Below are 23,342 nucleotides of genomic sequence, written 5' to 3'. Positions count from 1 at the left end.
AATAGCATGCTCATTTGAAAAAAACATGTTCAATTGAAAATAAAATATAATGAATATGCCGATTTAAAAATATCATGCTGATTTTAAAAATAGCATGTTGATTTTAAAATTATGCTACTTTTAAAATAACATGCTAATTTCAAAAATAGCATGCTAATTTTAAAAATAGCATGGTACTTTTAAAAATATAATGCTCTTTTCAATATGCTACTTTTAAAATAGCATGTTGTTTTTGAAATCAGCATGATATTTTTAAAAAATAGCATGCTTATTTTAAAAATATAATGCTTTCAATATGCTACTATTAAAATAGCATGCTGATTTAAAAAAAATAGCATGCTGATTTCAAAAAATCATGTTCTTTTGAATATGCTGCTTTTAAAAATAGCATGCTGATTTCAAAATAACAGCCTCATTCTAAAAATACAACGCTATTTTGAAAAATATAACGCTGTTTTTAAAATATAATGCTGTTTTTAAACTGATTTCAAAAAATACATACTTTTTAAAATATGCTGTTCTGAAAGCAGCGTGCTGATTTTGAAAACAACATATTTTTAATTACGCTTTTCAAAAGATAGCATGTTTTTTTTAGTATATACTGTTTTTCAAATTAAAAAAAACATCATTTTGAAAATAGCATGCCATCTCGAAAGTAACAGAAATAGGTCTCGCTCTTTTTTTGGCATTTTATTTTTTTGTGCGACACACATACATACCGCATTTTCAAAATAACTCGTACTAGCCAACACACAAACCTCGTTCAAAAATGAAAGTAGTGTCTAATCCATTTGAAACCCGGTTAGATTTGATTCTAAAAATACTAGCATCACTGTGGCAAAAAAAGGAAATATAATTGCAGTCCATAAATGTAATTATATCAAGGAGGGTACCAGGGTGCGTTATATATATATAGACTTGTATAGCAAGTACATTACGCCACATAGGGTTCATACTACCACCAAGTTACTGCCAAGTTCCACTTACTTCCACTTACTGGACGATCTTCGTATCTAGTCGGACCCAAAAGTTATACCACCAAAGTACCAGTTACTACCAAGTACCAGTTACTACCAAGTACCAATTACTACCAAGTACCAATTACTACTAAGTTGCACTTACTGGACCCTAAAGCTGATACTACCAACTTGTAGTTACTTGCTAGTACATACAGATTATAAAACTAGCGTCAAACTACTGCGGCGGGTCAACGAATCCTCATGCCACTAACCATGTTCACCCTAAGCCCACCTCCACTCCTTTCCATGAACCTGAAGATAGCCATTTGATCTTTTTTCATTCTGGCGCCCTCAACGACTTCTCTCCAGTTCTTCGTCATGATCTCTCGCCCGTCCTTCTTGCCCATCTTGAACAAGACCTTTTTATTACCTTCAAAATGTTCGCTGGTGACACACACAACCATGGGCTTTCGCAGATAATCTTTGAGGTAGGCCTGACTGTACTCTTTTGAGAATCACTGATTGCACAGGGAAATAAATAATGTTACATAAAAATGAAGTATAATTTGCACAAAATAAGTAAGAATGATTTGCACAACCACGCCCGTGCTCCTCTCTGTCTCTACATGATGGCATTTTCACTAGTGAAGTATGATTTGCAAAAAGAAAAGTCCAAATGTTTACCATCTTGCTCTTCCCTCTGATGACTGCCAAGCGAGTGATGGTGCTGACATAGTATGGTATGGGAGGTTGGCACTGCTTTACTATGGATTTGAGATAGTCCCACCGATCCCCGTTTAGCAATATATGGTTGCCGTAGAAGATGTGATCCTCGAAAGTTCCTTTTCTCACATGGTATCCCGGACCTGTATAAAAAAAAATTAAGATGACAGCATAGTAAATAATTTCATATGTAAGATCTAGAACATCAGCACTGGGTTAATGATCAATGCCTACTCCAATGATCAAGAAATGAAGGACATAGATAACCCAATCACATCCACCCAGCAATATCTCGTAGAAACATGGGCAAATTGAATATTTGATTTATTTAAACTAACAACTAAACACTGCTCTATGTAAGCTCTAGTTCAGTCAATGTTGATTTGGAAGGTCATTTAGAACCCAAATAGAGTAATGTGTGGTAATCAAGTGTCACTCAAACATCAACTTTCGATATTTCATGGTTCATTTAATATCTGACCAGCCAAATAGAACTTTACCTCATAGTGCCAAGATAGGATCGTGGTCCACATCTCCATCTCCATCAGAACTATCATTAGTGTCATGGTCGCTAGAGGTGTCATCATCACCACTATAGCCGTCACTCCCACGTGAAGTGCCATTTGAAGCATCATCTGAGGTGGTCCGGTGATCACTCTCTTCATTGCTGATAAGGATGGTTTCCCTTGCCATTCAAACCTGTTGCATGCATTGCAATGAACAAATGTTAGTTATTGATATATGAAATCAGTCTTCCATTATGACTTGTTAGCACCATATACAATGTGAATAATCTTTTCGCATACTTCTTGCTAAGTACGTAGTTCATGTAGAAACATCTACACGAAAAAGCTAATTGACAACTATTCACACAACTAGTCAAGACTAGTGGTTAGACTCATAATCATTGGGCAGACATAACCAATTAGGATATTTCAAGGTTACAATTTTGTGAGCTGGACAAGAAAACTTGGTAACCAACCAATTAGTAGCCATGTAAAAATGAACCATGATTGGCTGCTCTCATCGAGCAATACGTGAAACTATAACTGATCTGCCTTTGATCACTGCAAATTTCCTGATGGGCTGTTGTGTGGTACCATCAGGTAATAAATATAAAGTCTTTAAATTGTCCCAACAAAACAAATAATGCATTTGCTGCTATACATAACATTTTTAGAGGTAGCTGTGGAGGTTAATTTTCCAATTTCCAGTGAGAATAAGGACATGATAGAATCTCTCAAGCAAGATGACAACATAGTGAAGGCTATGAGAACGAGCAAGGTATGCTGACCAATTGTCACCCTTTTGTATACTTGCTATTTATTTACTCATTACTACCCATACCAACAAGTAAAATCATGATTATGAAGTATAATGTCAGAAAATCCAATAGTGAGGAATTTGTTGCAATGTGTACTACTAGCTCACAGGAAATTTTTATTGACCCCAACAAGCCCATACCATATCTTGGAGATAGGCTGACATAATTCAAGTAAGCAGTAACAACAATCAGCAAAATATGCACCAACCAAAAATATTACATGTGTGCACATATCATAAAAACATGCACCAATCAAGAGCAGTCTATACTTGACAAATCCTTCAAAATATGCACTAATCATCATACTACCATCGAGTAATACATGAAACTATAACTGATCCTCATTCTATCATTACAAATTTCCTCATGGACTGCTTCTGTGCTCGCCTTTTTAGTTTTTAATAACTAAGCATCAGCAAATACATATACATAGTCTTCAAACTATCCCAACAAACCAAAACATGTGTATGCTCCTGTGAATATACTTTTTCTATATCTAGCAGTGGGGGGCCATTTTCCAGGGGAAAAGTACTTGATAGCATCTGTCAAGCAAGATGATAGCATAGTGAAGGCTATGTCGACGAGCAAGGTATGCTGGCCAACACCCACCTTTTTCTCTTACTTGCATGAAAGTGTTTACCCATGACTACCCATACGAACAAGTAAAACCATGATTATGCAGTACATTGTCAGATTATCTTGCTGTAAAATTAGTTGTTGCAATATGACCTACTAGTTGACAGTAAATCTGTGAATACCCGAAACATGCACACAAGCAAGTGTCAGATTTTAACTTGGGCAGTGCTGTTAGATCGCAAAATTAAGGTCAGATCGACATTAGAAGGGCAGGGAAGATCAATCTTACCTGCGAAGTGGTACCAGATGGGGCTAGAGTAGACTTGTTTGAAGCTGGCACCACCGGAGCTTCGGGCGGCGCGACAAGGATTGGGGAGAAGAGGTGTCGTTGTCGGACCTTGCTGTTGACGAAGCAGTGGAGAATCGTGGCCGGAGCAGGGGGGAGTGGGTGGCCTCGCGGATCCGGCCGATTTGATGACGACGGGGGCGGCCAAGGTGACGGCTTGGCAAACCCTAGCCGTCGCCCTCCGCGTCGCCTCTCTGTCTCTGCAAAGAACGAAGTGTGGTGGGATTGGGAATGGGGGTGGGGTTGGGGTTGGGGCCATCGCTCGCTTTTCTCTCTGCCTCCCACTTGTGTAGGCCCACAAAAGGAACAAAGTGTTGGGCCGGATCAAATGCAGATTTGGCAGCTTTACCAATTCTGGCCAAACACAAAAGATCAGCATGACCACATGTGTTCTTTTAAAGAAACCCTAAATATACACCGCTGTTCATATTGCATGTGGATAAGTCTTTCAGTACCAATTGATCTTGAATAATTTTAATCACTCCACAGTATATATATATGAAAATAATGGTTAACCAATAAAATGGTAAACATTAGATGCAAGGTTGCAAATATTTGAAAAAATGGATAATTGAATTGTATGCATTTTTATGATTAAATTTAATAAATGTAACATTTTTACAAAAACTATGATAAATTAAAATATTCATTGGTATTTTCAAAAAAACCCACGAATGACTACTTATGCCAACCAGAACTTCTTCATGGTTCCGTTTATTCATCTATTCTTTGGCATGATGGTTCTCATAACGCCTGCTTCAGACCTTCTCTTTGTCCGACAAATTCCTGAGATATTGGGCTAGCGCCTTGTGTTTCGCCCTCACACCATGCTTCATTTGGTATCCTTTAGCAACTCCTTCGGCATGCTCAAGAATACTAACAAAAGCCGGATCCAGATATTTGCCACAGAACGCGCAACGATATGCCATACGCTTAAGCATGTTGCACTGTCCATTCTGCAATTCTTCAAGGGTTCTCTGAGTGTGTGCATCCATCTCTCATTCAGAAATGTCCGTATAATCATGAGAATAAGGCTGCAAGTTTAAATTATGTATGATATAAGCTGCACCATTGTTTACAGTACCTAATATTCCCTAAGTTTCATACTGTAGTGCCTATAAATTATTTTTAAAGTAAATATTTATTAACTTTGAAAATTTAAGGAGAAAAAAGCAATATCAAATCCATATGAAAGCATAAATCATATGATGTACTTTTAAAAAATTGTCAATAAACATGCACAACCTTTATGATGTCTGACTTTTAGCATAAAACCAAAATGCACTAAATTGTGGAGTGGATGAACCATTAATTTCTCAAAGATTGATTGAATAAATAATGATCATTATGTACTAATGATCAAGATTATATTTAGAGCTAGATTCCATTATGCCAATTCAACAATGTATTGATGGTTTAATGATTAACCTCTAACCTTAAACTTGAAGACAGATCTAGGGTTAAAAAATTAAAATTACCGTAACGGAATTCCAGTCCATGCCGTGCATGTGCTGCTGCTTGTGATCGATGACGGAGTACTACACCTCGTTGATACGATGCTTCTCTGGGTCGGACACCGAGTAGTCCAAAGCTTTCTCATGGGGATCCTCATCCATGCAATGGACGACGACGTCGGTGGTTAGCTCCGCAAGTCCACGATCTGTCACGACGGCGTCCATGACAGGCCTCCACGTCCATGGCCCCGCTCTGTCACGATGGCCAATCGACCTCCACGAGTGGATTTCATATCCGGCGGCAGCGAGGCGGGCGTGTGAGCGGCGGCGATAGTTTTAGAGCGTGCCCTAGGGGAAGAGATGCGGGGAGTAATTGGTAGTTACCTACTATAACTAAAATACTTCGGCGTTGGGCACCTACAATGCAGCCGGCTTATTTAGGCACTTAATTAGGATCCTGGAAAAAAAATCACAATCGTAGGCGCTTGGGGCAGGCGCTAGGAACTGGATTTTGTACATCTACGTGATGCAATCCAAAGTTCGTGTCCGGGGTGGATGGGTTGGGGATTGAAAATTTTGTACATAAACCCTGGTGCTCAAGACTTGTGAAACATCATATCAAATTGTCATCAATTGATCTAGAAATTTCAAACTAAGAAAGAAATGTACATAGAGGCCACTATAGTATTACTTGGATCGAGACTTTGTGATCATCATGTAGCCACGACACAACCAACACGATGGTCTCCGTGGCCATGTAGACATCACACCATGCACCGTTGGCCGCCTAGAACCTCTAGCCATGCATCGATAGTCGTCACGTCTTGCATGCATCTGTGATGCTAGCAATGTCATCACGTGATGTCATAAACTAAAAGGCGTGTGACAATAATTTGAAAAAACAACAAGAAAATACTCCATCCCAAAATTTTGACTAAAACATGATTTGATACGTTGGTATTTACACAAATCAAAGACAAGAATTTTGGGACGGATGGAGTACTAAAGCATCATTATTCCAATCCTAGGTTGCTATAAGAGAAGCTTGGATTTCCATCTACCAAGCTGAATGCAGCTCAAGGCTACAATTCCATTGCACTGGTACGTTAGATATGTAGTCGGCACACAACTTAACATGCATAGTTGTACCATAGTTGAAGAGTAAGCATACGGTACTTCTTAACATAGTGCATCCATAAAGTCTCGCCAACATACCACAAACTAAGGTAGTACTTAACCTAGTTTAGACCAAAAGAGCTTCCATTCTGGCTGCCAGGGTGCGCGCACTGCCCTAAACCCCCTCCAAGAACTCAGCAAGGGCCGCGTGTGCCACCCTGGAAGCATATCCATGGGCGTGGCTAGCGGCTCGTTCGAGTGCATGCTGGATAATACTCATACGAGTGTTATTAACCTTGTGGTTGCAGAAAGGGCATTCGTAGCGCCCAGCACTAGGCCTGACACATCTGGCATGCACACCACCGACAAGCTCCCTCCCCTTGCGATTCCTGTAGATCATCTAGCCTTCTTCGTCACTATCGACGTCTTCATATAGTATCTACATGTAGTAAAAAATGTTGCGTTAATAATGGGAATTCAGCAGGCACAGAGTCTATGAAACATAATATTATAGATGATAGTGTAAACCCGAAACCCTAAATGATCTTGATGAAAGAAATGTGTTGTTTATTAGGTGCTACATAAACAACCAATGGGATAACATATAATAGAAAATAATGAAGGATCAACCATGTGCCAAGCACCCAACACAGTTACCACGACGATGAGAGCACACAACTTAATGCAAAAAAAATCACTCATGACGTAAAATGCATGAACTGATGATGTACCATGGCAGAGCTGCGTAAAGATGTACCAATGCAAAGATTTAAAACTTACATGGATGACTTGCTGATGTGTTACTGGTGCATGACTCGATAAAATAGGTAGTGAGTTCTATAAATTTAGCAATATAGGAAAAGAGAGACGTCTCTAGAATAGTAAAAAATCAACTACATATGTATTCTCCAAGCTTCCAACACACCTCCCTTGCTCACTGATATACTCCCACCGTTCCAAAATAGATGACCCAACTTTGTATTAACTTTGTACTAAAGTTAGTACAAAGTTGAGTCATCTATTTTGGAACGGAGGGAGTATTTGCTAGTCAATTAGTAAGATTTGACTACCATATCCAGCTACTATTTCCTGGTTCTCTATCTTAAAGATACCGCCAGTTGTCTATCTTATGGATCTCGTTAGCTAACCGCAAATTGCTACAAAAATAAGACCATTCTCTTTCTTTCTTGCATCCAGTCCATTGTCATAAAAGAGCCACCCTGTATTTTGTGTGGTTAGGATCATGGATATTGAAAGTCTCCATGTTATCATCGTGGCAGATTCCCCTGTTGATACCCCGGCCGTCAATGGTCCTTAACTATTCAACATTCTAGATAAGTAGTTATTATGAATTCTGACAAGAGGCGATCCAAATTTTTTTTATTTACAAAGAAACTAATTAACAATGCTCAAGTAAAACAATGATGAAATCCAGCTTCTTTATGCATTACCGCTGCTTAGAGATAATCAATGCTTAAAATCATTGTCACAATCACTTAGGTAGATCATTAAATTAAAACCAAAAATCAGTGCTCAAAGAACAAAACCAGCAAAGCATTTACTCAACATTTTAAGACCTTATTTGCCTAGTGCATAACTCGTGCTCAGCGCAAATCAATCTTTATGTTATTATCACAATCATCTGCATAGGAAATTCAATTCCAAGGTGCAGCTACGAAATAGTATAAGCACAATAACCAACCATAGCCGGATTATTAGCAGAACAATTTATATAGATCAAAAACTGACCTCTAAAGTGCTCAACACATGTAACCTAGCAAGTTAGGTAACACATCTACACAATCTGGATAGGCATCTCATCGATTAAAGAAAAAAAGAAACCCTGTCCTTCCCCAAAAATAGAGAAAAGGACAGACCAGACAAAATCTAGGATTTTACAATAATAATAAAGGAGATAGATGACTAACGTCTTCTTCGTCGACGGCGACCACAGGATCGGGCACAAGAGGAACCAGCAGCAGAGGAACCGACTGCGGCAGAGGAACCGGCTGCGGCAGAGGAGCCACCTGCTCCGGCTGATGAGCCACCTGCTGCAACCGAAGAACCTGGACGGCAGCAAGGACGTCAAGCCCGCCCGTGCTAGATTATTAACACAATAACTTATATAGATCAAAAAATGACATATACATGGCTCAACAAATGTAACCTAGCTAGACAGCATCCGATCCAGGATTTCACACTAGGGTGTTCAAAAATTTATATCGTTAACAAAAAACCCACAAATAATTTTGATACAGAGGGAGTAATATCTGAAATGTTCATGTGAAAATAATTTCTATTCCATCAAAAATGTTCATGAATGACAGAAAATGAGGATTATTTACTGCATGACCATAGAATGAAATCAATGATAATTGGGCTCCAAGAAGCAAACAGTTTTATACGAATTGGCATGAAGTTTAGTGAACAAACTACACCACTTTTAGTCCTTTTACCTTGCATACACCTTCCTTAACTTTCTGCCAAAAAATTGGTGTGTACAGATGTACACCCATGCACCCATGTGGACCTACCCCTGAACCTAGATCTACAGAATCTAGGCAGGAAAACAGAAACCCTAGTCTTCCCCAAAAAAGGAGGAAAACACTGACCAGATAAAACTTTGGATTTGGCCCAATAAGGAAGATAAATGACCGACCTCTTCTCCGTCGTCGTCGCCGTCGACCACGGGCTCGGGCGGAGGAGTCAGCAGCAGCGGCAGAAGAGTCACCTACACCGGCGGAGGAGCCACCTGCTCCGGATGAAGATCCAGGACGGCGGCGAGGATGTCAAGACGGCCCTGCTGTCCGCTCGACCCCTCGCCGGTGGCCTGGGTGTCGCCCCCGGCATGGTCCATCCCTCCCATGGTGCGCGGCATCTCGACGGCGGAGGTGCGCGGCATCTCAACGGCGGAGGTGCATGGCATCTCGAGGGAGGAGGAGGTGCAGTGGCAGGAAGGGTGCACGGCGAGCGGTGAGGCGTGGGAGGAGAAAGCCCTCGTCTATGGATTTGTGGATGGGGAAGAGGACGACGCGGCCGATGACGAGTTTAATAATCAAGAAGCGGAGCGTCCGGCTCTAGACTTTGGGATGACTTAATTAGTACTACTTGGGCCACGTTCACACCACCCCATGCGTTGTTCACACCGCCCCTGATCTGCTAGGCAGGTTTGAGATGGGCACGATCATGCACAGCCAGGATTTAGGATTAACGCACGTGTCATGTCGTATTTTTTTAATATGTTGTAAAACTTCAGAAACAAAGCAATGGCAGATGAAAAGTTACGAAAATTTCGAACTAGTGGTCATCGGGTTTGATGTAAAAACAATTGATTTGTTTAATTTATTTGTTAATTCCTAAATATTGAATTTAAACATGCACGTAAATCATGGCGGTTAGTTCACGTTTTTCTCATCGTTGATTGGTCAGCGTTGGGCACCTTCAATGCAGCGGCGCTTATTTAGGATCCTGGAAAAAAAATCACAAGCGTAGGCGCTTGGGGCAGGAGCTAGGAACTGGATTTTGTACATCTACGTGATGCAATCCAAAGATCGTGTCCGTGGTGGATGGGTTGGGGGTTGAAAATTGTGTACATAAACCCTAATGCTCAAGACTTGTGAAAACATCAGATCAAATTGTCATCAAGTGATCTAGTATTGCTTGGATCGAGACTTTGTGATCATCATGTAGCCACGCCACAAACATGATGGTTCTAGTATTACTTGGATCAGCACCTTAGGCAGCAAACTAGTGCATTTCCTTTTTGAGTCACCATCTTCCTTCTTGAAAACCACATGTACACACTCATCATGTGTACCATAACACATCAGAATCTGTTAATGAGCGCTCACAAGCTTAACTAGCTTCAAACGAACCTAGCCAATCAGGGTTTTATGCTACTTAATCTAAATGAGCCGATGATTAATGAGCACGAGTTTAACAAGCAGAGATGCCAAACCACACACCAATTAACATAGTTCTACCTTAGTTCAACACTTCCATATATACAAAAGCAAGCACCACTTAGTAGTACTGGTGCACATAGTTCGACCATAAACGTTCATCAACAAAGTATAGCATAGGGTAGTACTTAGCATAGTTAAAACCAAAAGAGCATCAGTTCTAGCTGCGAGGGTGCGCACTTCCCTAAAGCCTCAAAGAAGCCTCATCAAGTACTCGGCATACGCGGCGTGCTTCACCTTGAAAGCGTAGCGATTCTTGATGCTGCCTTGGAATGTTCCGACTGCATGGTTGATGGTACTTCTCAGGTCGCCTTTCATTAGCTTGTTGTAGTAAGGGCATCCGTAGCCGCCCCTTCCGATTCTTGGCCTGATACGTTTCTCGAGAACACCACTGTTCAGCTCCCTCACCTTCTGCCTCCTGTAGATCCTCTGGGTTTCTTGGTCGCTGTCAACATCGTCACTTAGGACCTACATGTAGTACCAAATGTTGCGTAAGTATATCTATTATGAGAATTCTGCAGGCACAGAGTCTATGAAACATAATGTAATTGATGACAGCGTAAAATATCTTCAAATGATGTTGAAAAAAATAAATGCATAACTTATTAGTTGGTACATAAGCAACTAAATGGGATAGTACCATATAGTAAAAAAAATGAAGGATCAATCATACATGTCGAAGAGTGCACTAGCATTGCCACATTTTGCCATACATTTTTCCCAAGCTTGCCTAAGGTTAGTTCATCAAAATGAGAGCCACAAGTTGGCAAGCCTAAGGGAACCTTGCCACACTTTTTGTGTGTATGCCATGTGGGACCCAAGTGTGGCTTGCCTAAGGTGTGGCTGGAACCAAACACTCACTTAAGTTGGTCAAACTTGCCTAACCTTAGGTATGGCAGTCTTTGGCAAAGTCACTAACCAAACAACCTTTAGTGCAACAAAATTCACTTGTTACGTAAAAATGCATGAACTGATGATGTAACATGGCAGAGCAGCATACAGATGTACTAATGCAAAAAAGACTTATAACTTACATGCATGACTAGATAAAATAGTTCGTGAGCTGTATCTATTTAGGGTTAGAATTTTGTGTGTTTATGATGATGGATATTGAAAGTCCACATGTTATCGTCGTGGAAGTTTCCCCTGTTGATCGATACCCCACCCATCAATGTTCCTGAACCATTCAACGTTCTAGGTAAAGTAGTTAATTATTATGAATTCTGACAATAAGTGATCCCAAATGTTGTACTTACAAAAAAGGGTTTTTATCATTTATGCCACCAGTTGTGTCCCACAATTAAGTATCACCACTAGGAATTTCTACTGCTAAAAAAGCCATCGCTTCTTTAGACACATGCTCAAAAATGCCACTGCACATCATTATTGTGATATGAAATCTATCTTGACATGCTATAATGGCATCAATACCTATGGACCAACATGCCAGCTCTCCTTCTATCTCACTACAATAAAGTATGGGCCCACTTGATCCCAACAGCGTTCTTATTTTCCTGTAAAATTATTCGCTTACTTACTCCTCATAAGTGGGGCCATACTTATCATTGTGAGATAGAGAGAACTGAAATGTGGACCTGAGCTTTTTTTTGTCATATTGGATGGTCAACAAGTTTTAAATGAAAATAACAATGTCTAATGGCATTATTGAGCAAACATATAACGGAACGATGGCATTTTTTATACATCTAATGGCATTTCTGAGTAAGCATGTCACGAATTGATGGCATTTTTGAGCGGCTGTAACTTCTAAGGGAAAAACTGAGTAGTGGGATACAACTGGTGGCATAAATGATAAAAACCCTACAAAAGAACTAATTAAAACAACTCAAGTAAAACATTGATGATATCCAATTTCTTTCTAAAATAGCCATTGCTTAGAGATAATCAATGTTTAAAATCATTGCCACAGCCACTTATGGAACATTTAAACCAAAGATCGATCAAGTGCAACCAAACATGTACTCAACATTTTAATACCTTATTTGCCTTGTACTGACCAGAGAAAACCTAGGATATTACAAAATAAATAAATAAATAAATAAAGGGGATAGATGACTAACCTCTTCTTCATTCTCGTCGGCGACGACCACAGGTGGGGGCAGGGGAGGCAACAACCGCGGCAGACGAACACCCGACTGAGGCTGAGGAGCCACCACCTGCTCCGGCAGAGGAGCCAGAGGAGCTACCTGTTCCGGATTATTAGCAGAATAATTTATATAGGTCAAAAACTGACATATACATGCTTCAATAAATGTAATCTAGCTACACAGCTGCGGATCCAGGATTTCATACTTGGGTGTTCAAAAATTTATATTGTAAACTAAAACCACAACAATATTTTTCAAATGGAGGGAGTAATATCTAAAATTTTCATGTGAAAAGATTCTTAGTCCATCGCAATGACAGTACTGACATGAATGACGGGAAATGAATATTATTTACTTCACGACCATACAATATGACATTTTCATAAACAAGGCATGGTGTTGTTATCCTTAAGTTGCAGAAAATATTTTCACAATCACCTACGTAGGCAATTCAATTCCAAGGTCAAGCTACATATTTGTATTAGCATAGTCACCAAACCTAGGTGGCTTTATTAGCAGAATAATTTATCTACATCAAAATATTGCCTATACAGGGCTCAACATATGTAACCTAGCTAGTTACCTAACAAATCTACAGAATATTGATATGGAGTCCATCGATCAAAGATAAAAAGAAACCCTGGCCTTCCCTAAAAATAGAGAAAAGGACCGACCAAAGCACACCTAGGATTTTACAAAAAACTAAAGGAGATAGATGACTAACGTCGTCTTTGTTGACGTCGCCAGCGACCACAGGCTCGGGCACCGGAGGCGTCACCCGCAACAGAGGAGACACCTGCTCCGTCTGAGGAGCCAGAGCAGCTACTAGGGCCCACATAAATGGCTGTGCAAGGACAATTTCATGTCGGTCAAGTACCATATATAAGAAATTTCGGCCAAAAAAATTCGGGTGCAGTACTGTACGTCTGTACCGGTGCTGCTGCTATCAAAATTTGGCATCAACACATTTTGGATGCACGAGAACCATGAGATCCGAGTGGTTCATAGATCTTAAATAAAGATAACCTATACAATGAGGAGCCGACCCCCACACCCATGCACCCATGTGGATCCGCCCTGAAACCTAACGGATCTAACGAATCTAGGTTGACACCTAGGATTGACCAGAGCACACCTAGGATTTTACAAAAAATTAAAGGAGATAGATGACTAACGTCTTCTTTGTTGACATCGCCGACGACCACAGGCTCGGGCACAGGAGGCGTCACCTGCTCCGTCTGAGGAGCCAGAGCAGCTACCTGGTCCCACATAAATAGCAGAATATTTTATATAGATCAAAAAATGTCATATACATGCCTAAACTAATGCAACCTAGCAACACAGCTTTGGATCCAGGATTTCAAAGTTGGGTGTTAAAAAATTAATATTGCAAACCAAAACCACAACAATATTTTTCAAACGGCTGAGATCAAGCTGGCTTTTGAGTCCAGAAGGCATTCTTTTGCCTCTGCTTCTGTTACTCAAGAAATTAAAGAGTTAGGAGTAATAGCTAAAATGTTCATGTGAAAATATTATTTTTCATCATACTGACAGTACAGACATGAATGAAAGAAAATAAAGATTATTTAGTATGACATTTTCGTAAACAAGGCATGGTGTTGTTATCCTTTACTGGCAGAAAATATTATGCTACAAATAAGCAACCAAATAATATATTTCAAATAGGGATGATAACAAGTCAATAATATTATAGCCTATGGTAATTGGACTCCAGGAATCAAGCAATTGGTGTTGAGCAAATTGAACGACAAAAAATGTGTGTGCTAGATTAAGCGTAAGAGGCTAGTTTTATACAAATTGACATGAAGTTTAGTGCATAAACTACACCACTTTTAGTACATTTAAAATAAAAGAACCATATATAAGAAATTTGGGGCAAATAATTTCGGGTGGTTGGTAGATCTATCTTAAAATTTGGCATCAACACATTTTGGATGCACGAGAGCCATGGATCGGAGTGGTTGGTAGATCTTAAAAACAAGATAACCTATACAATGAGGAGCCGACCCCCACACCCATGCACCCATGTGGACCAAACCTACCTGATCTAACGAATCTAGGTACGGATTTCATAGATGGAAGAAAAGCAGAAACCCTAGCCATGCCCAAAAATAGTTAAGGGACTGAACAAGGAAACCTAGGATATTTCCTAAAATAGGACTGACCTCTTCTTCTTCATTGTCGCGTTGACGTTGACCACGGGCTACGGCAGCGGAGGCAGATGGCGTGGCAGAGGAGTCACCTGCTCCAGCGTAGGTGACACCTGCACCGGAGCCTGGATGTGGTCGACGACGTCACGGCCGCCCTGCTGCCGGCTGGACCCCTCACCGGCGGGGAGGGGTTTCTCCATGTGCAGCTTCGCACGTCGCTTGGATGCTTCGTGTGCCATGGCGTCGGCCCTCCCTCCCATGGTGCGCTTGGGCATCTCGACGGCGGAGGTGCAGCAGCGGGAAGGGAGCAGCGGCGGGGTGGGCAGGCGAGTGGTGAGGCGTGGGAGGAGAAAACCCTCGAATTTGTAGATGGGGAAGAGGACAGGAAGAGGGCGGCGGCGATGTGATAAATGCTAATGGGGAAGCGGAGCGTGCTATGGGGAAGCGGAGCCGCCGATTTAGTCGTGGGCAGTCAAAAGGAGTTGTTGCCACGTTCACACCTCCCCATGCATTGTTCACACCACCACGTCTTGCCACGTCAAAACGTAACTTCTCACTTCTCACTAAAATGAATAGCCCGATCGTGCACATCCATGATTTAGGAGTAATGCAACTTCCCTTCAAAAAATTGTGTAATGCAACTGCTCCCTCATTACACAGAACAAAGTCATACAGTGGGACAACTGAATTTGTAGGCTTGTTTCATCTGCACGTGTCATGTTTTATATTTGTCCTAAAATATGTTGTAAAACTTTACAAACAATGGAATGGAAAATGGATGTGACAAAACTTCGTCAGCAACTGCGCGGATTCGTCTGGCATATATCCAATGTCTGGTACCGAGGAGGGGAATGTTGATCCACGCGATGCCATGTGTTTCGTCTGGACCCATATCATGCACCCCGAGCCAACCGGGCCAAAACATGCGCCGCTAGCCTTCTCAATCCAAACAATGAGCTAGTGTCCACCATGCGCAGAGATGCTCATGCGGACAGGTTTGCTAGCACTAGTGAATGACGTCGAATCTCGGTGTGCAATATGTGTAGCCGCGTGTCTCTTTGGCGTGCCTGGCATACCGAAGGGACTCATTCAAGGTCCAACGAACCGCGGTGGGGTCAATGCTGGATGTATGGTGTAACGCCCTCGATGCGGCTATATCTCCTACGTGTCGAAGCACGACTTAGAGGCATAACCGCATTGAGAAGCAATGTCGCAAGTAAGGCAATCTTCACAACATCCCATGTAAATAGATAATAAAAGGGGAAGGTACATAGTTGGCTTACACTCGCCACGTCAAACAAAGTACATAAATAGCATTACATCATCCAATCTCTCATGGTTCGACTACGGTACCAAAATAAAAGATCAACCCAACATGCGACACGGTCCCGATCGCCCCAACTGGGCACCACTACTGATCATCAGGGAAAGACACATAGTAACGGCGTGAGTCTTCGTCGAACTCCCACTTGAGCTCAAGCGCATCATCTGGAACGGAGTCATCAGGCCCTGCATCTGGTTTGGAAGTAATCTGTGAGCCACGGGGACTCAGCAATCTCGCACCCTCGCAATCAAGACTATTTAAGCTTATAGGTAAGGCAAGGTAAATATGTGGAGCAGCAGCCTCGCCCAGCCTTGCCGCCGCCATACCCGAGACGAGCATGAGCTCATACTCGAGCTGCCGCACGTGAACCCACACCACTTTTCCCTGCACGCCCGCTCCCCACGCGCGCGGTTTTGCCTCCCGCCGCCTTGCTTGCTTCCCTGCTCGCCGCGAACGCCATGGCCCCGAGCAGAGCTACGCTCGTGCTCGAGCGCGTAGTCCTCTGTTGCACGCGCGCAACCACGCATGTGCTCCCCTCTCAATCCCGTGCGCCCGCCGGAGCTCCTCTGCTCTGCTAGACGCGCCGCCGCTCGCCGGTGCCGTCACCGTCTTCCCTGTGCACGTATGGAGAAGATAGCCATGGCCCTGGGTTGTGTCAAGTAGACCCGAGCCCCTTGCCAACCAGCATACCGATCCTAGCCCAGTGGTAGCGACCCGTCTCATCCACCCGGCAGAATAGGGTTCGGATCCCCCCAAGGGCAGTGTGTTAGAGCCCCTTTTTTTCTCTCTTCTAGGATCGTTGTTTCTATGACAGAAGGGTCCCACCAGTCAGCCTCTCAGCGCCCTCCTTCTTCTATTTTTTTCCTTATCCCCGCGTTTTCCATTTATGGCAAGTCCCCGTTTTCCGTTTCGGGCAAGTCCATTTCTGGACGTTTCCAAATAAGGGAAATGCCATTTCTGTCATTTTCCATTTACGGCAGTCTCTAACTTTTTGCACTTGTGATGATTTTTCTACAGCAAACCCAACATATTATATATGCTTTTGGGGTAGACAAATCTGACTAATCCCGTGGTGGCATTAGTTTCTGCATTTGAGTAAGTTCATAAACATATCACTTTACATTATGATGTTGTTTTGCCATGTTTGTGTGATTTATTTCAAACATGCTATGAGGTGGTTTGGTACATGGTTAGCTTCATTTTCATGTATACTTCATACTAGAACTTGTCCCACGCCATGACATGCCTGGTAGTGAGTTAATCAAGCTTGTAAAGATGACATGTTGAATCTGTTTTTGTCATGTCCTGGAATTTCACTAAGTCTGAAACTGTTTATGTTTTTGCCATGTTCACATGCTTGCAATTGTAATTTCCGATCCCTTTTGGCTCAAGGTCACTAAGGGACTTTTGTTAAGTGCTTTGAGTAGCTTCATGCCATGCCTTGCTTTGCCATGTTAAGTCCTGTAGCATGTAGTTTTCATGCTCCAAAGTGTGCTACCTGATCTAAAATTCCAGACTTGTGTTAATTTCACTAAGTCTGAAACCTGTTTATCAATTGCACTTTTGCCATGCTTGCTTGAACCTGTTAATGGATGAACTGGCCGTAGCTCAGTGTTCATCTTTTGTCAAGCATTATGAGTGGATCCCTGCCTTGTATTTTGTTGCCATGTTTGAGTGTTATAGCATAATTAACTTGATGCATTTAGATGGCTACTTGCTGTTTATCGCAGACCGGTGCCATATTTGTCTTGCTTGCCATTTCCAAACCGTGCATCCGATTCCGGTGTTCTTTATATCGATTTCAACCGAAATCACCTCACCTTTCCAGTGGCACACTTGGATTTCCATGTTGAGGCCAGGTTCAATCATCCCTTGTCAAATCTTGCATATGCACCACATATCGCATCCCGCATAGCATACCATGTTTGCATCATGTTGTTTGAGCTTTGCACGTGGTTAATTGTGTTCCTTTTGCTTGTTTGTCTTGTTTGGGTAGAGCCGGGAGACGAGTTCGCTAACGAGGAGCCCGTTGAGTTTGCTTTGGAGGACCCAGTCAACTCTGACAACTTTGCAGGCAAGATGATCATACCCTCGAAATCACTTCTATCTTTGCTTTGCTAGATGCTCGCTCTTTTGCTATGCCTATACTACGACGCCTACCAATTGCTTATCATGCCTCCCAAATTGCCATGTCAAACCTCTAACCCACCATGTCCTAGCAAACCGTTGATTGGCTATGTTACCGCTTTGCTCAGCCCCTCTTATAGTTTTGTTAGTTGCAGGTGAAGATTGGAGACCGTTCCTTGTTGGAACATTATTTTCTTGTTGGGATATCACTATATTATCTTGTTATCTTAATGCATCTATATATTTGGTAAAGGGTGGAAGGATCGGCCTTTTGCCTAGTGTTTTGTTCCACTCTTGTTGCCCTAGTTTCCGTCATATCGGTGTTATGTTCCCGGATTTTGCGTTCCTTATGCGGTTGGGTAATAATGGGAACCCCTTGAAAAATCGCCTTGAATGAAACTCTTCCAGCAATGCCCAACCTTGGTTTTATCATTTGCCACCTAGCCTCTTTTTCCCTTGGGTTTCCGGAGCCCAAGGGTCATCTTATTTTAACCCCCCCGGGCTAGTGCTCCTCTGAGTGTTGGTCCAAACTAGAGTCCTGTGCAGCACCCCCTCGGGGAAACTCGAGGTTTGGTTTTAGTTGTATGGAGCGCTCATCTGAGTGTGCCCTGAGAACAAGATATGTGCAGGTCCTATCGGGATTTGTCGGCACATTCAGGCGGTGTTGCTGGATTTGTTTTAGCTTGTCGAAGTTGTCTTGTAGAACCGGGATACCGAGTCTGATCGGAATGTCTCGGGAGAAGGTATATCCTTCATTGACCGTGAGAGCTTGTCATGGGCTAAGTTGGGACTCCCTTGCAGGGATTTGAACTTTCGAAAGCCGTGCCCGCGGTTATGGGAAGAAGGGAATTTGTTAATGTCCAGTTGTAGATAACTTGAACCTTAACTTAATTAAAATGAATCAACGATGTGTGTTACCGTGATGGTCTCTTCTCAGCGGAATCCGGGAAGTGAACACGGTGTTGGAGTAATGTTTGCCGTAGGTTGTTTCTCTAGTCCTTCGTTCGCGCTTTGCCTTCTCTTCTCGCTCTCTTTTGCGAATAGGTTAGCCACCATATATGCTAGTTGCTTGCTGCAGCTCCACATATTTACCTTGCCTTACCTATAATCTTAAATAGTCTTGATCGCGAGGGTGCAAGATTGCTGAGTCCCCGTGGCTCACAGATTACTTCCAAACCAGATGCAGGGCCTGATGACTCCGTTCCAGATGATGCGCTTGAGCTCAAGTGGGAGTTCGATGAAGACTCACGCCGTTACTATGTGTCTTTCCCTGATGATCAGTAGTGGTGCCCAGTTGGGGCGATCGGGACCGTGTCACATGTTGGGTTGATCTTTTATTTTGGTACCGTAGTTGAACCATGAGTGATTGGATGATGTAATGCTATTTATGTACTTTGTTTAACGTGGTGAGTGTAAGCCAACTATGTACCTTCCCCTTTTATTATATATTTACATGGGATGTTGTGAAGATTGCCTTACTTGTGACATTGCTTCTCAATGCGGTTATGCCTCTAAGTCGTGCTTCGACACGTAGGAGATATAGCCGCATCGAGGGCGTTACATATGGTGTGGGTCAACCTGGCTAACGTTGCATGGTTTGAGTTTAGGTGGCTAGGTTTGCATGGCTGGGGGGCTAGATGGCTAATGAGTGTGCATGCGTCATCTGTACATTGTCAAGGTTGAATGGTGGTTGTCTACGTGGCCATGCATGCATGCATGGTGTGGGTCCAGTTTGCGTTCGGCGCACGGGATGTGCCTTGGTGGGTAGGGCCCAAAACTTGCGTCACAGAGTTCTGAAGCAGATGAAGGGGCGGGCCCCGGTCTTCGTCCACAAGCAGGACTTGTTCCCTCTCGTTGGCTAGCTCCGGGATGCGTTTTGGTCTCGTTTACACACAACCTATGTGAAGGCTTATGCGTGCCGCTCTCGATGTTCGACCACACCCACACCGCGAAAGGTCCCAAGAAATTTGGATCCCTCATGAATTTGCACGGATTATAGCGGCGGCAAACAAGACCCGACACTTTTTGCCCTTAATAATGGCTCTGAGGCAGTCCTGCCCATTGGTCGCACATGGCACATATATGGACCAGAGCTTAGCATGGAACGGTCACCCCCAATCCCTGCTGTGATTTCATGTGGCCGCGGTATAGATCCTGAATTTCCGAGGATACTGTCCTAGAAATGCGGCAAATGTCCCGAATATGGCAAGCGCAGGCTCCGAGAAAGGCCGGGACCTTGCATGCGCTTTTAGATTGTTCTTTGTTGACCCAAGAGAGAGCATCGACGAAAATGGAGGAACGGGCCCGCATTCATTGCGCAAACCGGACACGTTACCTCAAAGTAGCTAGATCCAAACCATGCACCCCCGCCATCTAGACCCACGTGGTGCACTACTTAGACACTAGACCCACATCACTTACGCCGGCCCCCAAGTCAACCATTCCCCGTGTAGACTCATATGCCGCAGCCCACGAAATAGCTTAGCACAAGACTTCCACCCCGATTGCCACAACATGCACCACTACACGTAAGTGTCCAAAAAATGGACTATCGCATTATCAACATTTTTTTTGCCAAAACAAGTAAGTTGTTTTTAAATTGCTTGAAAATAGCAAGGTTTCTGTTAAATTATAATTTCATTAATTACACATTATAACGTGCATTTGTTGTCCCTCAAAAAGGGGTGCATTCCTTTTTGTAAACCCACAAAATTACTTCATTTCCCTCGAAAAAACGAATCCTTCTTCACCCTCTCACGATCATGTTCATGGTGGCCTCGCCCTATAATCTAGGAGTGGCTGTTCCAATCTCCCCACGGGGGACAACTTCCATGCACTATCTATCTTGGTTGGTTGCAACCATCTCGCCATCATGGTTTTTTATGGAAAAAATCACATTCTTTTGTTTTTTCTTCCAAAGATATGTGGCGAAAAAACGTGGAACAAAAATTGTAGAAGGCATGGTGGGATACGTGCACATGTTGTCTTTTTGTACTACAAGTGCACTTGTTGGCAAGTTGCATGTGCACGTGTCATGTTTCATTTTTTTATTGAAAATTATGTTGTACACCTTTACATAGACGCTTGAATTATTGTTTTCGTATGTTAATAATTCCTAAATATTGAAATCCAGCATGCACATAACACATGGTTTCCAAGCTTCATCAGCGACCGCTTGGATTCGTCTGGTATATGCCCGCTGTCTGGTATTGGGCAGGGGAATGTGGATCCATGCGATGCCATGCATTTCATCTGGACCCATGTCATGCACCCCCAACCAATCGGGTCGACATCATGTGCCGCTAGGCTTCCCGATCCTAACCATGCGCTAGTGTCCATCATTTTGGCTAGCACTAGTGAATGACGTCGTATCTCGGTGTGCAATATGTGTAGTCGCGTGTTGCTTTGACATACCTGAAATGCCGAGGGAAGGAACTCGTGTCGGAGGTCCAACGAACCGAGGAGGAATCAATAATGGATGGATGGTGTGGGTGAACCTGGCAAACGGTTCACGGTTTGAGTGAAGCTAGCTGGGTGTGCATGGCTAGGTGCTAGATGGCTAATGAGTGCGCATGCGTCTTGTGTACATTGTCAAGGTTCACCGGTGAGTGTCTACATGGCCACGCGTGCATGCATGGTGTGGGTCCAGTTGGTGTGTGGCGCACGGGACGGGCCTTGGTTGCTAGGGTCCACATCTTGCGGCACGGAGTTCTGAAGCAGATGAAGGGGCAGGCCCCGCACACCGTTCATAGGCCAGACTCGTTTCCACTCAATGGACAATGGCTCCGAGGCGGCCCTTCTCTTTGGTGGCACATGGCCCATATATATGGACCAAAGAGCTTAGCATGTGATTGTTACCGCATTCCCTGCTATGATTTCATGTGGCCGCGGTATAGATCGTGAATTCCCGATGATACTACCCTAGAAATGCGGCAACTGTCTCGAATATGGCACGCGGGACCCAAGAAAGGCCGGGACCTAGCATGCGCATTTGGATTGTTCTCCGTTGACCTAAGAGAAAGCACCGATGAAAACGGAGGAACGGGCCCGCACTCAGTGCGCAAACTGGATGCGTTACCTCAAGGTAGCTAGATCCAAACCATGCACCCCCGCCGTCTAGACTCACGTGGCGCACCACTTACGCAGTAGACCCACACCACTTACACCGGCCCCCAAGCCCAAGAATTCCCCCCGGGTAGACTCATATGTCGCACACCACAAAATAGAATTAGCACAAGACTTCCACCCCAATTCACCAGGTTACTACCTTGTGCACCCCTAGCCAGCATGATACACCGCATGCACCTAGAGCCACCTGGGCCCATAGCATGATACACTGGATGCACCTAGAGCCACCTTGGATCAACTTTTTTTGCCAAAACAATTTAGTTATTTTTATAATGGCTTGAAAATGGCAAGGTTTCTATTAAATAATAATTTCCTTAATTACAATAAGGTCCATTTTGTAACCACACAAAATTCCTACCTTCCCTCGAAAAAAAGATTTCTTCTCTCACGATCACGATGGCCTCACCCTATAATCTAGGAGTCGATCCAATCTCCCCACGGGGGCCAAGTTGCACGCAGTAGATATTTTTGGTTGTTTGCAAATTTCTCTCCAAAACGGTTTATTATGAGAAAATAACCTTATATTTTTTACTTCCAAAGACATGTGGCGACAAAAGCATGGAACAAAATCGTAGGAGGCACGGTTGGATACGTGCACATGCTGTCTTTTTCTACTACAACTGGACCTATTGGCAAATTGCATGTGCACGTGTCATGTTTCAATTTATCTTGAAAATTATGTTGTACACATTTACATAGGCAATCGAATTGTTGTTTTCATATGTTAATAATCCCTACATATTGACCACGTGACACATGTGGTAAGCAATCCAAACAATTCAAAAAAAATCCCTAAATATTGATTTAAGCATGCTCTTAGAAATTATCAGTCATAGAACCAACACCTCTTTCTTAGAGATTAAGGTACTTCCACATTAAATCTAATACAATAAATTCAAAGGATCAACTTAATACATTAACAGCGCATAGGGATGTAGCCCAGGAATCCAACGAGTAGAGAGAAAAGGAGGAACAAAAGCTGGAAGAAGAAGGACCAGCCAGCAGCAGCGCCAGCATCAGCGCC

Source organism: Triticum aestivum, chromosome 6A (genome assembly GCF_018294505.1).
Source record: "Triticum aestivum cultivar Chinese Spring chromosome 6A, IWGSC CS RefSeq v2.1, whole genome shotgun sequence".
Classification (NCBI taxonomy): Eukaryota; Viridiplantae; Streptophyta; class Magnoliopsida; order Poales; family Poaceae; genus Triticum; species Triticum aestivum.
This window is presented reverse-complemented; position numbering follows the sequence as displayed.